Below are 12,295 nucleotides of genomic sequence, written 5' to 3'. Positions count from 1 at the left end.
TTTACATTTATTGACCAACTCCTTTGCTCAAAACTTCATGTTATCCTCCACTTTTTAAAAAAATATTTATTTATAGGCTGCATTGGGTCTTAGTTGCTGCGCACGGGCTTTCTCTAGTTGTGTTGGGGGGGGCTACTCTTCATTGTGGTGTGTGGGCTTCTCATTGAGGTGGCTTCTCTTGTTGCAGAGCATGGGCTCTAGGCATGTGGGCTTCCGTAGTTGTGGCACATGGGCTCAATAGTTGTGGCTCGCAGGCTCTAGAGCACAGTCTCAGGAGCTGTGGCACACAGGCTTAGCTGCTTAGCGGCATGTGGGATCTTCCTGGGCCAGGGATCGAACCTGTGTCCCTTGCATTGACAGGCGGATTCTTAACCACCGCACCACCAGGGAAGCCCTGTCCTCCGCTTTTTAAAATAGATCATCTAACAAAACTTAAACTGAGGGAAAATTTCAGCAATAGAATCTCTTCATTTATTTCTGTAACCAACCTAAGCACCTGTGAGAAAAGTTTCTCAACCAAGATATGGTCAGGTAGGTGAGAATAAAATACCTGTGAGGAAGAGAGGAAGACAGTGTTTGACCTTGCCACACATCAGGCAATGTAAGACTGGCATCTGTAGATGAGTCACTGAAGAATCTTTGGGTACATTTTCCCAACTTGGGCATCTCCCCACTGTTGCTTCTTCTGAGCCTTTTTTGAGTGAGGGTTCTGGGGAAGGTAGAGTTCTATTTGTGCAGATCTCAAATGTCCTTATAATGGTAGTTTTCTATTTGCCCATTTACTGAAATATCCATTGGACAGCAATTTTACCATCGTAGGCCACTATTTTATACTTGGCCATCTAACAAGTCCCTCATTCAAGATACATAGTTAAACAAAGCACCAACCGTTTACTTTGTCAGATCTGTACTTTTAAGTCTGCGTATAGGACGTAACTAAAGTTGCCTATTAGACCACTACCACTGAAATATTAGTTTGCTCCTACTGATTGCTCCGTAAGCTGTTCTCGGTAGTAACGAAGCTAAGTGAAATGAAGAGGGGCTGTGCTTTAGACTTTAAGGATGATTTTTTCATTTCGTGCAAGAGCAGCACAGAAAATTATTTCAAAATTAAGTATTTTTTGTTTTTATAACCTCAGTGAACAGTTTGTATTTCATAAACTATCTCTTTTACATTAGTTTGTTTTAGAGGAATGAAATCGTACCTGGGAAAATTAAAAAATAAGTCATACTAGTGGCCTTGTTAATATTAGTTTATTTTTTTTAATTTATTTGATTGAAATATAGTTGATTTACAATGTGTTTCTGCTGTACAGCAAAGTGACTCAGTCATACACACACAGACACACACACACACGCACTTTTTCATATTCTTTTCCATTATGGCTTATTGCAGGATATTGGCTGTAATTCCCTATGCTATACAGTGGGACCTTGTTTATCCATTCTATATATAGTAGTTTACATCAGCTAATCTCAAACTCCCAATCCATCCCTTCCCCTCCCTCCCTCCCCCTTGGCAACCACAAGTCTGTTCTCTATGTCTGTGAGTCTGTTTGTGTTTCATGGATAAGTTCATTTATGTCATATTTTAGATTCCACATGTAAGTGATATCATATGGTATTTGTCTTTCTCTTTCAGACTTACTTGATTTAGTATGATCATCTCTAAGGTCCACCCATATGGCTGCAAGTGGCGTTACTTCATTCTTTCTTATGGCTGAGTAGTATTCCATTGTATGTGTGGTAGTATGCCATATCTTCTTTATCCACTCATCTGTTGATGGGCATTAGGTTGCTTGCATGTCTTTGCTATTGTAAATAGTATTGCTGTGAACATAGGGGTGCATGTATCTTTTCCATTTAGTTTTGCCCAGGTGTATGCCCAGAAGTGGGATTGCTGGATCATATGGCAGCTCTATTTTTAGTTTTTTGAGGAACCTCCATACTGTGGCTGCACAAACTTACATTCCCACCAGCAGTGTAGGAGGGTTCCCTTTTTTCTTCACTCTCTCCAGCATTTGTTATTTGTAGACTTTTTAATGATGGCCATTCCAAGTGGTGTGAAGTGTTACCTCACTGTGGGCCTTGTTAATTTTAACAAGAAGTGCTGCAGTAAATCTTCCTGACCAGCATACAGCATAAAGACTGGTTTGTGAGAAACTGGGAAAGCCTATGAAGTCATGTTATGATACGTGGCCGTCTTTCCTGTGGCTGTACAATTTGCATTTTCCTTCCTAGACTAATCAGAAAGTAATCAAAAGGAAGATAATGACTATTTAAGGAAGCTTGAGGTCTTTCAAAGCTTGACATGGAGGGTACCATCTTCGGCTATCGTATTGATAGAATACATAAAAATGTACTTTTGAGAGACAGTCTGTGCATCTTATGGAATTTTTACTTTTGTGCTTGCCTTAACCAGCTCTAAACTTAAAATTATTTCAGCACCTCTTCCAGTAGTGCTGAAACAAACCCTCAGAACACCTGAACCTTATCCAATTCAAAACTCAAGAAAAATTTCAATTCCAAGGATATTTGGAGGCGTTAGTGGACTAAAGAGTGTAAGTATTTAGTGTTTCCTGGATGATGTAGCTCCCCAGGAAAGATAGATCAGGTTTAATGAATCATTCAGAGGATTAACTCAACGTTCATTCATTCATTGGTCTTCATGATTTCTTTGCTTCATCCCAGGCAGTAAGAGGTGCTAGGAGACAAGGTGAGTGCTTTCAGAAGCTTCCAGTGCTATGTTCCTCTGCTGTTAGCAGAGGATCGTGGATTGCCAGCCTCCACCCCAGAGGTTCTGATTTGGTGCGTCTTGGGCGCGGCCTGAGAAATTGGCTCTCCAAGGAGCATCCACGTGATGCTGACGCTGTGGTCTGCAGGTCCTACTTTGAGTAGTACCCATCTAAGTAAGTGGTGTGTCAGGGAGGGGCCTCTACAGGAATCAACCAGTAGTGTTAAGGGCAGTAGAGAAATGCCTTGGCTGCTACGGGACCAGTGGAAAGGGTCATCTAGATCAGTCTCAGGTGGAAGAAAAGGTGACGCTTGGGTTGGCTTTTGAAGGATGCATTAGAATTACCTAGTGTAGACTGATGACGCAAATAAGAGGGAAGGGATAGGGATGAAGGGAATTCCAGGAGAGAAACAGCAGGGGGATAACATTGGGAACAGCTTGATACGGCTCCAGTGAAGGGTACCGGTGGGAGAGCGAGGCTGTCTGCTGTGTGCCAGCCACGGAGCGAGATAATGGGCCAGGCAGGAATGTGGAGCACTTCATGTATTAGGCTGAATTTATCCACAGAATAAAGCAGTGACATTGAAGAGATTTGAGATCAACGAGACAGCAGTTTCGTGTTTTAAAAACATCTTTCTGAACATAGGGAAGGATAGACTGGATCAGACTGGAGGTAGGAGGAGAGGGTAGGGCTGTGAGTAATGCAGGCAAAGATCAAAGGGGGCCGGGGAATGGAGAGAAGCAAGAAGATTCTAGAAACATGGAGGACAGAACGCCAGGGTGCCGTGACTGTGACATTCAGGCAAAAGGAGGCTTGTGAAGTTGGAATGAAGCCTCTTGCCTTATATTTACCCCTGTGGAGAGGGAAGGAAAACAGTTTTTACTCTACCATCCTCTGTAGATGGTTTATAGGTACCACCCTTGACTCTAAGATTCTTTTAGGAAGAAGGAAAAACAAGAGATTCAGCTTAGGGTGCTGGCTCATAACTGAGACTGCAGGAAGCCTGCCTGGACTTGAAGCTCTAGCTGCACGTGACTTCAGGCAAGTTACTTAATCTCTCTGAGCCTCAGTTCCCTCAAGAAGGTAATAATAGTGCTTCCTTACAGGGTTATTATGATGATTAACTAAATTAATATTTCTAAAGCACTTGTGACAGTACCTGGCAAATAGGAAGTGTCATAAAAGTGTTAAGTGAAACAAAATATAAAAGGCCACAAATTAAACCCATGCATTTCCCTAATATGTGCCTTTATGAGAACCAGTTTTAGTTTACACACACTTAACAAGTTGTCAATGCAGACGATTAAAAAGGGTCACTTTGTTGCTGTTCTTTTAAATAAACTATGGTCAGTAGGTAGGGAGTATATATAAAGTTACAGAGAGCTGTATTGTTGAAGAATTCTCATATTTTAGCTGAATTTCTAATAAGTATTTAAATTGTCATGTTTATGAGAGAGAGATGAGGTAGGTGGATTCTGGTTTGTGAGATGCCTTCTATGCTAGGAAATTATCTAGGATTCCTCAGAAAATTACTCTGTGAAAGCTGAGCATGAGAGTACACAGTGGGGTTTTGAAAGACCTTTTGAAGACATTTTCCAGGAGGAGCCTGCTTTGCAGGTAAAAGAATATCCTTTTTTACTAGTTCTGCTAGAGTCAAAATAAGCTCTTTTTTTCTTGGCTTACAGTCTTAGATAATTTCAGATATAACCCCTTCTCCAAATATTTGGGGATTAAAATCAGTTTTAGCTTTGACATTATTTACTGTGTGTCGACAGCAGATTTGACCTTTATTATGAGTGATGTGAATATTACAGGGAATATTTGAAGGGCTAATTGTTTTTATTCAGGTAAACACAGGTGTGTCAGATGCGCCAGCAGCTCCGAGCCCGTGTCCCCCGCTGTGTGTGGGTGGCTCTCCGCCTGCCCTCCCCACGATGTCCTCCATCTGCAGGCTCACCTAGTCCTGAGCCAGTGCTGGGCCCTGGTTGCCCGGAAGTGCGTTTCTGGTCCCTTGTTCTGGATTCTCTGTTTTGCAAAACTAAGCCCTCAGGAGTCTCACCCCCCAGGTTCTCATTCAGGGCCAGTCGCCTTCATGTGACACTGAGAGCAGGTATGAGGGCTCTGATGTCCATGAGAGGTTGAGAACCCCGGTGGAGACAGATTTGCTGAGACGTCTGCACCCACATGGACATCTAGCTCCAGCACCCTGTCGCCTGCTGGGGACTCCGCACCACACACGCCTGGAAATCAATCTGCTGCTTATGTTCTGAACCCGGGAACCCTGGAGCTCACCTCAGTCAGAACCCAAGCCTCGTTAGTGGATGAAATAAATGAGGGGGTTCAAAAGGCCCGACCTCTCTCTGACTCCCTGACTTCTTGGCCTGACCTCTGCTTGTTGAGCTCACTCTTGTCAATCTCCCTGTACCCCCCGCCCTCCACCTGTATCCCTGACGTTCATAGACCCAGCCCTTTCATCAGTGTCTGGTCCCTCTGGCCCACTGGACCGCACTGCCTGCTTATGTTCTGATCACCGTTATCTGGTCTCAGTGCCTGCTTGTGTTGGGGACTTCAGTTTTGAGCCCTGTCTCTGGAACATTCCACTTGCTTCGGGTGTGTGCTGGCCACTCGGCCTGTAGGACCTCCTCTACCAGCCTCCAAACCCAGGCTGATGTTCCCGCCCCTCTGGTCCTGGTGGAGCCCCTGCCCAGGTTGTTCTGTCACCCCCACTCCCTATTCCTTTCTTTTTACCTCCAACCTGACTCCCAGAATGGCATACATGAAATACATCTGTTCCCGGTAACACATGGCACACACACACAAGCTCAGTAGCACACGGGAATACGCGTATGCCCCCACGTCTCGGAACAGCCTCAGGCTGTCTTGGCGGCTCTGCAGACTTGACCGGCCTCATGCGTGAAGGTTGGCTGGGATGGCTTTGCTTCGACTGCCTCCCATCCTCCAGCAAAGCCCAGGCGTGGTCTCATGGCAACAGCCGAGGCTCATGAAAGTCACCTGTGTCAGGAGGAAACTAGCAAGGCCCCTTGACGCTTGGGCTCAGAACTTACACATCATCACTTAAGCTGTGTCCTGTCCACCAGAACGAGTCAGGAGGCCTCCCAGATGCCAGGGGTGGGGAATTAGACTCTACCTCTTTACTGAAAAGTACAGCAGAGTCACGTGGATAAGGAAGGCTGTGGATAAAGAGAGGGTGGCTTATTGGGTCACTTAGGCCATCATGAGGCCACGACATTTCACCTGAATGTTGGAGGGGCCCATGTGAACACAGTGTGCTCTTTCAAACTTGAACCCCAGACTCAATTCCTGCTAAAGTTGCCCATGGAGAATACACTTGAGCAAGAAGCATCATGACTTTTTTGTAGTGAACATGACTGTTTTGTAGGGGAGAGGAGAAGGAATCCCTTTCTTGTGATCCCAGCATCAACTGCCCAAGCACTCACTTAGCAGGTCTCTTCCCCAGGTTCTGCTAACAAGAACTGCTTCTTGTCCCCAGTCCACCAGGCACAGCTGTATTTCTCCTCAGGCCACATCTTGCCACCCTACCTTCAGCTCCTCAAACTGGAGCCTTCACCTGGAGTTGGTAAACACCTCAGTGTAAGATTTGTCTTGTCACTTACAACATCACTTCTGCTCTTTTTACCTTCCCCTTCGCACTGCTGTACAGTTGTACTCAGAAGCCAGGCCCTGGGCTTCCTAGGTGGTGCAGCGGTTAAGAATCCACCTGCCAATGCAGGGAACACAGGTTCTATCCCTGCTCCAGGAAGAGCCCACATGCTGCAGAGCAACTAAGCCCATGTGCCACAACTACTGAGCCCATGTGCTGCAACTACTGAAGCCCATGTGCCTAGAGCCTATGTTCTGCAACAAGAGAAGCCACGGCAATGAGGAGCCCGCACACCACAATGAAGAGTAGCCCCCGCTCACCGCAACTAGAAAAAGCCTGCGCATAGCAAAAAAAGACCCAACATGGCCAATAAAATTAATTAATTAATTAATTAAAAAAAAAAGACACATGCACTCCAGTGTTCATTGCAGCACAATTTACAATAGCCAGGACATGGAAGCAACCTAAATATCCATCAACAGATGAATGGATTAAAAAAAAAAAAAAGCCAGACCCTAGCAGAGGAAGTAAAGGTTGTGGAGGAGGATGGAAGGAGGCTTTCCCTTCTGTGTGTCTGCGTCATCGCTGTCCGGACCACCCAGGAGACCTAAGATGGTCCAAGAGTGTCTTCCAGCTACAGGAAGATGGGGCCTTTGGCCCTCAGAGGGTCAGGAAGGGAAGAGGGTTGGACTTTGATGTAACAGCTCAGCCAGCCCCTGGGGCATAGAGATAGAGGGTTGGCTGGGGCAGGGAGAAAGGATGGGGTCTCACATGAGCAGGAAATCTCACACAGCTTCTCTGCTGGGAGCTTCTCATTTTCTCACCTCCTCAGGAACCCCTGACCCGGGGCCCACCCTGGAGAAGCTCAGCAGGTGGGAGAGTTTAGGGAGCACCCATCAGCTGGTGGCCTGAGTGCGTATCACCTGGGCTCTTAAGTTCTATTTGATGAGCACTTGCTTAATCAGCTCTGTATTTTGTGACCGTATGGCCCTTGTAACATGGCTTTGTCACCTCACACATGCATTTGTCAACCAGCTCTTCGCTCTCTGCTCTTTGGGGAGATGTGGCGATGCCCTTGATCCTGCTTCCGTCCCTTTCTTCTCTGAGGAGCCCTTCCCCTGCCAGAGCCCCCGCTTTCTCTATGTTCCCCTCCCGCAGAGAAAGTCTTCGCTGGTGGAGCATCCCAGACCCTGCATTCCCAACTGCAGAACTGTACTTGGTTAACCCGCCAGAGCCTGGGTAGCTGAAAGGGTTGCTCAGCTGGGGGCAGAACTGCATTCCTTCCCCGAATTTCAGATTTATTTGCCACACAGGTTTATGAGAAATCAAGAGAGAAGCAGCTCATGAGTTAGAAAACTCAGGCTTCCCCTTAGAAAAATCCCATGACTGTAGGTCGTTTGGGTTGGAGGTAGCGTGCAGTGTGAATGGGAGCCGGGGGACCACTGGCTTCCCAGAGCTTGGCTGTTCACCCAATGAGAAACCTGGGCTGAATCTGAGTGCCTCCCAGGCCAGACCTCTTCCCAGCTACGTGGTGTTTAAGGTTCGTGTCCTCCTTCCTGCCCCCTCCCACCGCACTCAAGAGGAAGGCACCTCCCTGTAGAGATAGCTCCTGAGAAAGCTTGATCAAGGAGAGCACACCGCAGCCATTTCTAGTAAGATTCCCACACTCAGACTGACCAAATGTGCAAGAAAACTCTTATTTAGGGTGGATTTCGGATGTTTGTGGGGAGTTTTATTGCCATTCCTTAGTATTTCATTTATTCAGACCGAGTTCAGAAGTCAGGAAGGAAATGAACAGAGCTATTCCCTGTAACCACAGAGAAACTCCCACCTTTCCAGGTAAACGGGTATTAGACTGAGAAAACCAACTCTTCCACATACACAAGTCACTTTGGCCTCCAACTCATGACACCTTTAGAAATGAGTTTGGACGTGAGTAGAAATAGGATGGTGCAGGCAAAATAAGTCAAGGAAGGGATTGGGGGGTTGGGGGGCAAAGAGAGAGAGAGGCCGGCTTATCGTTTCCTGTGAGAAGCGACGTCTTTGGAAGGAGGGTGAAGGAAAGCAGCTGACTCCCTTGGGTGGAGTGACACTGAATGGTGACAAGCCGGGGGGTGGGGGGTGGGGCGGTGAGGGGGACTGTTGGGGGGATGGGGTGGGACGTAGCTCTCTTAAACCTCCCTGGCCCTCCTCCCACACTCTAAGGAGCCTTTGTAGCCTTGCCAAACCTTTAGCTAAAGTCCCGTGAATGGCCTTCTCAGGGCTGTTTCTCAGGGCTTCTTCAACTTCTGGGCCTCCAAGTAGGGCCCAGAGTGCAGGCCAGACCCAGCAGCCATTTCAGGGCTGAGGGGCGAGGCATGAGGCGAGAAACCAGGCCTCCTTGACTCCTCTTTGTGAAGTATTTCCCTTAGGCCTTGCAGCAGCTGAAAAGATGTGTGGAATTTGTCTTTCACCAGAAAGAACCACGTCTGGCTCATATCAGCCTCAGACGTACCTGGAGCCCAGAGGCGGGTGTCGAGGTTTCCTTCCTGCTCCAGGATGGCCTACCCCTCAGGCCGGGTGACATCGGCCTCACACGGAGGCCCAGAGGCCCTCTTGGCTTGTACACATCCCTGCCTTTCCTGTCCTTCTTTCCTCAGTGGCGTCATCCCACTGCTGCTCACTGGCCTTCAGCTTTCGTCCTTGAACTTGGGCCATCCAGTCTATTCCCACCCCGCCCCCACCCCCACATTCGTCAGCAAAACTGGTGGAGGTGAGGGAGTTTTTTTCTCTTGCAGAACAGCGTTCACCTCTCACAATGCAAGAGCACTTCACAGCAATGGGTGGGAGAACAGGGAGGAGCAGGGCCCTGGAAGAGGCCGTGGACAGGTGGGAACCTGCCCCTTGATGAGAGCAGGTGGGAACAGAGGCCACGGTAGCCAGACTCCTGATCCCTGACCGGCTCCTGGACAAGGAAAGGCAGGACAGGGCTTATTACAGCCTAAATAAATGAAAGGAGCTAGTTCTCGGGCTTCTCTGGGTGACTGTCATTTACGCAGGGGCTGTTCAGTCTTCCCAAACTCCAGCTAAGACGCCCTGGTTAGAAAAACAAATTACCAAGTGCAACCAGAAGGCCGTCTTTCATAGGTCATCATCAGGGCCTAGTCAATACCACGCCTGATTGGGAGCAGCTCTCAAAATCATTTAGTTTCACTTGTTGGGAGGAAGCTTTTTCTACTGCTTCCTGCTGTCCTGTCATTTCGAGCTAACCCCCAAAGGCAGTGTTAAATTGATGTCGTCTTTCCAGTTTCTTCCTGGAAGCATTTTCCTTTCTGGTTAACAATGGAAACATTTGCACAATGATTCAGGGGAGAAGATTGTCCAAACGTGAATTCTGTGAAAACCCCTAACTGGAATGAAGGCATGTATTTATGTGCTGGTTGCCGTCCCCATCCTTCTGATGGCACAAAGAAAAATCACACAGGTGGCAAGAGAAAGAAAAATAAAGAAATAAAGTCAAAGCAATCCCAAACCAAGAAGAAACCCTTCAGTCAGGAAGAGGATTCAGTTTGAGAACTGTGGAATTGTAGAATACCACCAAACAAAAAATTGAAAAGAATGTTGATAATCTTTGAACTGGGATAGATACATACATTTCATTGTACAATCTGTTTTTGTATATGTTTGAAAATTTCTATAATAAAAATTACTTTAAATTGTGGTAGGAATTAGATCAAAGAGCTCCTACATGGCACGGTAATTCCTAGGCAGAGACCATTTTCCCCCTAAATTTAATTACCAAGGCTGGCAGGACCCACTCCAATAACTTACAGCTAAAAGCATGTTTGAAAGTAAACCTGGCTTTTTTAGGCACATGTAGACAAAGGGGCCTCTGTGATCAGCCCACCTCTCGCATCATATAATTCAGACTAAGGTTTTCATAAATGCTGGACTTTTGAATTTTAAAACAAATTAGGCATCCACTTAAATACAGGGATTGACATTTGTGCTTAGTTGCTTAAATGAAGACTCCTACTTCATAAAATTCTTAATTAAATGGGAAAAGCATTCTGCATTCTTGATCTTTGTTAATCATATCTGGGAGAAGCCTGGACGTTTAGGTCGTGATTTCATTAGGGCATTCTTACAGTTCCCCTGGTGGCAACATGATCTAATTTTAGTAAATTTTAATTGCAAGTGCAGTGAGAGTTTATGTGGCCTGGAGTTGAGGCTGAGATATTCTGGCTTCTGGAAGTAGCACCACCAGCCCCTCCACCTCAAACCCTGCATTTAGCCATACCCAACCTGAAGAGTTATACAACCCAGTGCAATGGTACAAATCGTACCTGCATATTATGTTTCTAAATATTACCAGTTATAAATCCAGGTAACAAACCACTAAATAAAGTACGTTCTAGCATTCTACCTTGATAAATATGACCTTGTAGCAAGCTGTAAAGCCAGGCTCAAATTTCGAATCCTTACCCTCTCGGAGTTCTGCACCAGGGAATGTGGTGGTGGAGGAGAGGTGGTCCCTCACTCCTGGGCTCCTGCCCAAAGCCCACACCCTTTCTCCTAGAACCCTGTCTTTATCCTGCAGCACAAGGAGTCTCCTTGTTCATGTGTGGTCTCCTCAGACCATACAATCAACTCTGTCCACCTCAGTCCAATACCAAAGAGCCAGCCCTTGGCCAACCTGGGGCCTAGAGGTGCACAACTCCTGGCCTGGCCTGTCCTCATCAGGAAGTGAGCTTGAGGCCATGAGGACAGAGAATTCCAGAAAACCAGATACTACATGATACAGAGATTGAAGCAAGGGTTCTAGGTAGGCATGTCCCCTTGACTGATTTGCAAAGGTTAAGGGGATCCATGGGGAAGAGCTTTGTCTCCTCCTCCTCCTCTATCAGACCCACTGCTGGCAAGTGCAGGCATGGGGAGGTGGGTGGCACAGACACAGCTTTGAGACCAGGAGCTGAGCCCCACTGGCTCTGTACCACCATCTCAGATCTAGTCCTGAATTACGGGAGCAGAGGTTCAGGTGGAAGCAACTATAAAAGCATCAGACAGGGAGGGATACACGTAAAAGGAAGGTATATGTATTGGGGGAGCAATTAATTGTCTATAAACTAAAAGTTTCATACATATGAAATAACCTAATGCTAAGAAAGACAATAAAATAAAAAAATCAGAAGGTAAGTTCACTCTATGGAGATCTGTGTATCAGTTAGCTATGGCTGTGTAACAAATCATCCCCAAGCTCAGTTCCTTTAAACAATTTTATAAGATATTCCAACAAAGACTTTCAATATTATTACCATCAATCTATCTGTCAAATAGATATATCTATTTGTACTACAAAGAGAATAAGAACTTATGAATCACAAGCAAGTTTCAGACATGTAGAGACACAGCAGATAGACTTGAAGGGTGGAACAGTTGAAGCCAGATTGCAGGAAGTGGTGCTAAGGTTAAGAGGGGAAAAGAAAATTTCCAAAAGTAAGGAAAGTTATTGGTCATTCTCAGTATCTGGGCTTGGAGAGGGGAGCAGAAATGTTAGGTTTAGTGTGAAAGCTCCAACTGGTAGGGGTTCCTCTGCATCACAGTAAGGAGGGAGGTGTAGACTAAAATGGTGAAATACATTTCACTAAGGGACATGTGCTTCTATACACAAGCACACACGCGTATGCATGTGCACACGCACACACACACACATGCATGCACACACATAAAGTGAAAGAGGGTTCCTTCCATTCACCAGAGCTCAGGGAGTGGCTGGTGGCTCTGAGAACATGACCCACTGCAAGCCTCTTCAACATCAGAGCATCTGGGGATGGAGGTTCAGGTAGCAGGGGCAGCAACAGCAGCAGCGTCAGAGAGAACAGGTCCCCAAGACAAGTCCATGCAGAAATAGCCACGTGGACCAGTGGAGTATGAGAGGCAACTGCAGTTGACAGAAGCA

This window comes from Hippopotamus amphibius, chromosome 12 (assembly GCF_030028045.1).
Source record: "Hippopotamus amphibius kiboko isolate mHipAmp2 chromosome 12, mHipAmp2.hap2, whole genome shotgun sequence".
Taxonomy (NCBI): Eukaryota; Metazoa; Chordata; class Mammalia; order Artiodactyla; family Hippopotamidae; genus Hippopotamus; species Hippopotamus amphibius.
This window is presented reverse-complemented; position numbering follows the sequence as displayed.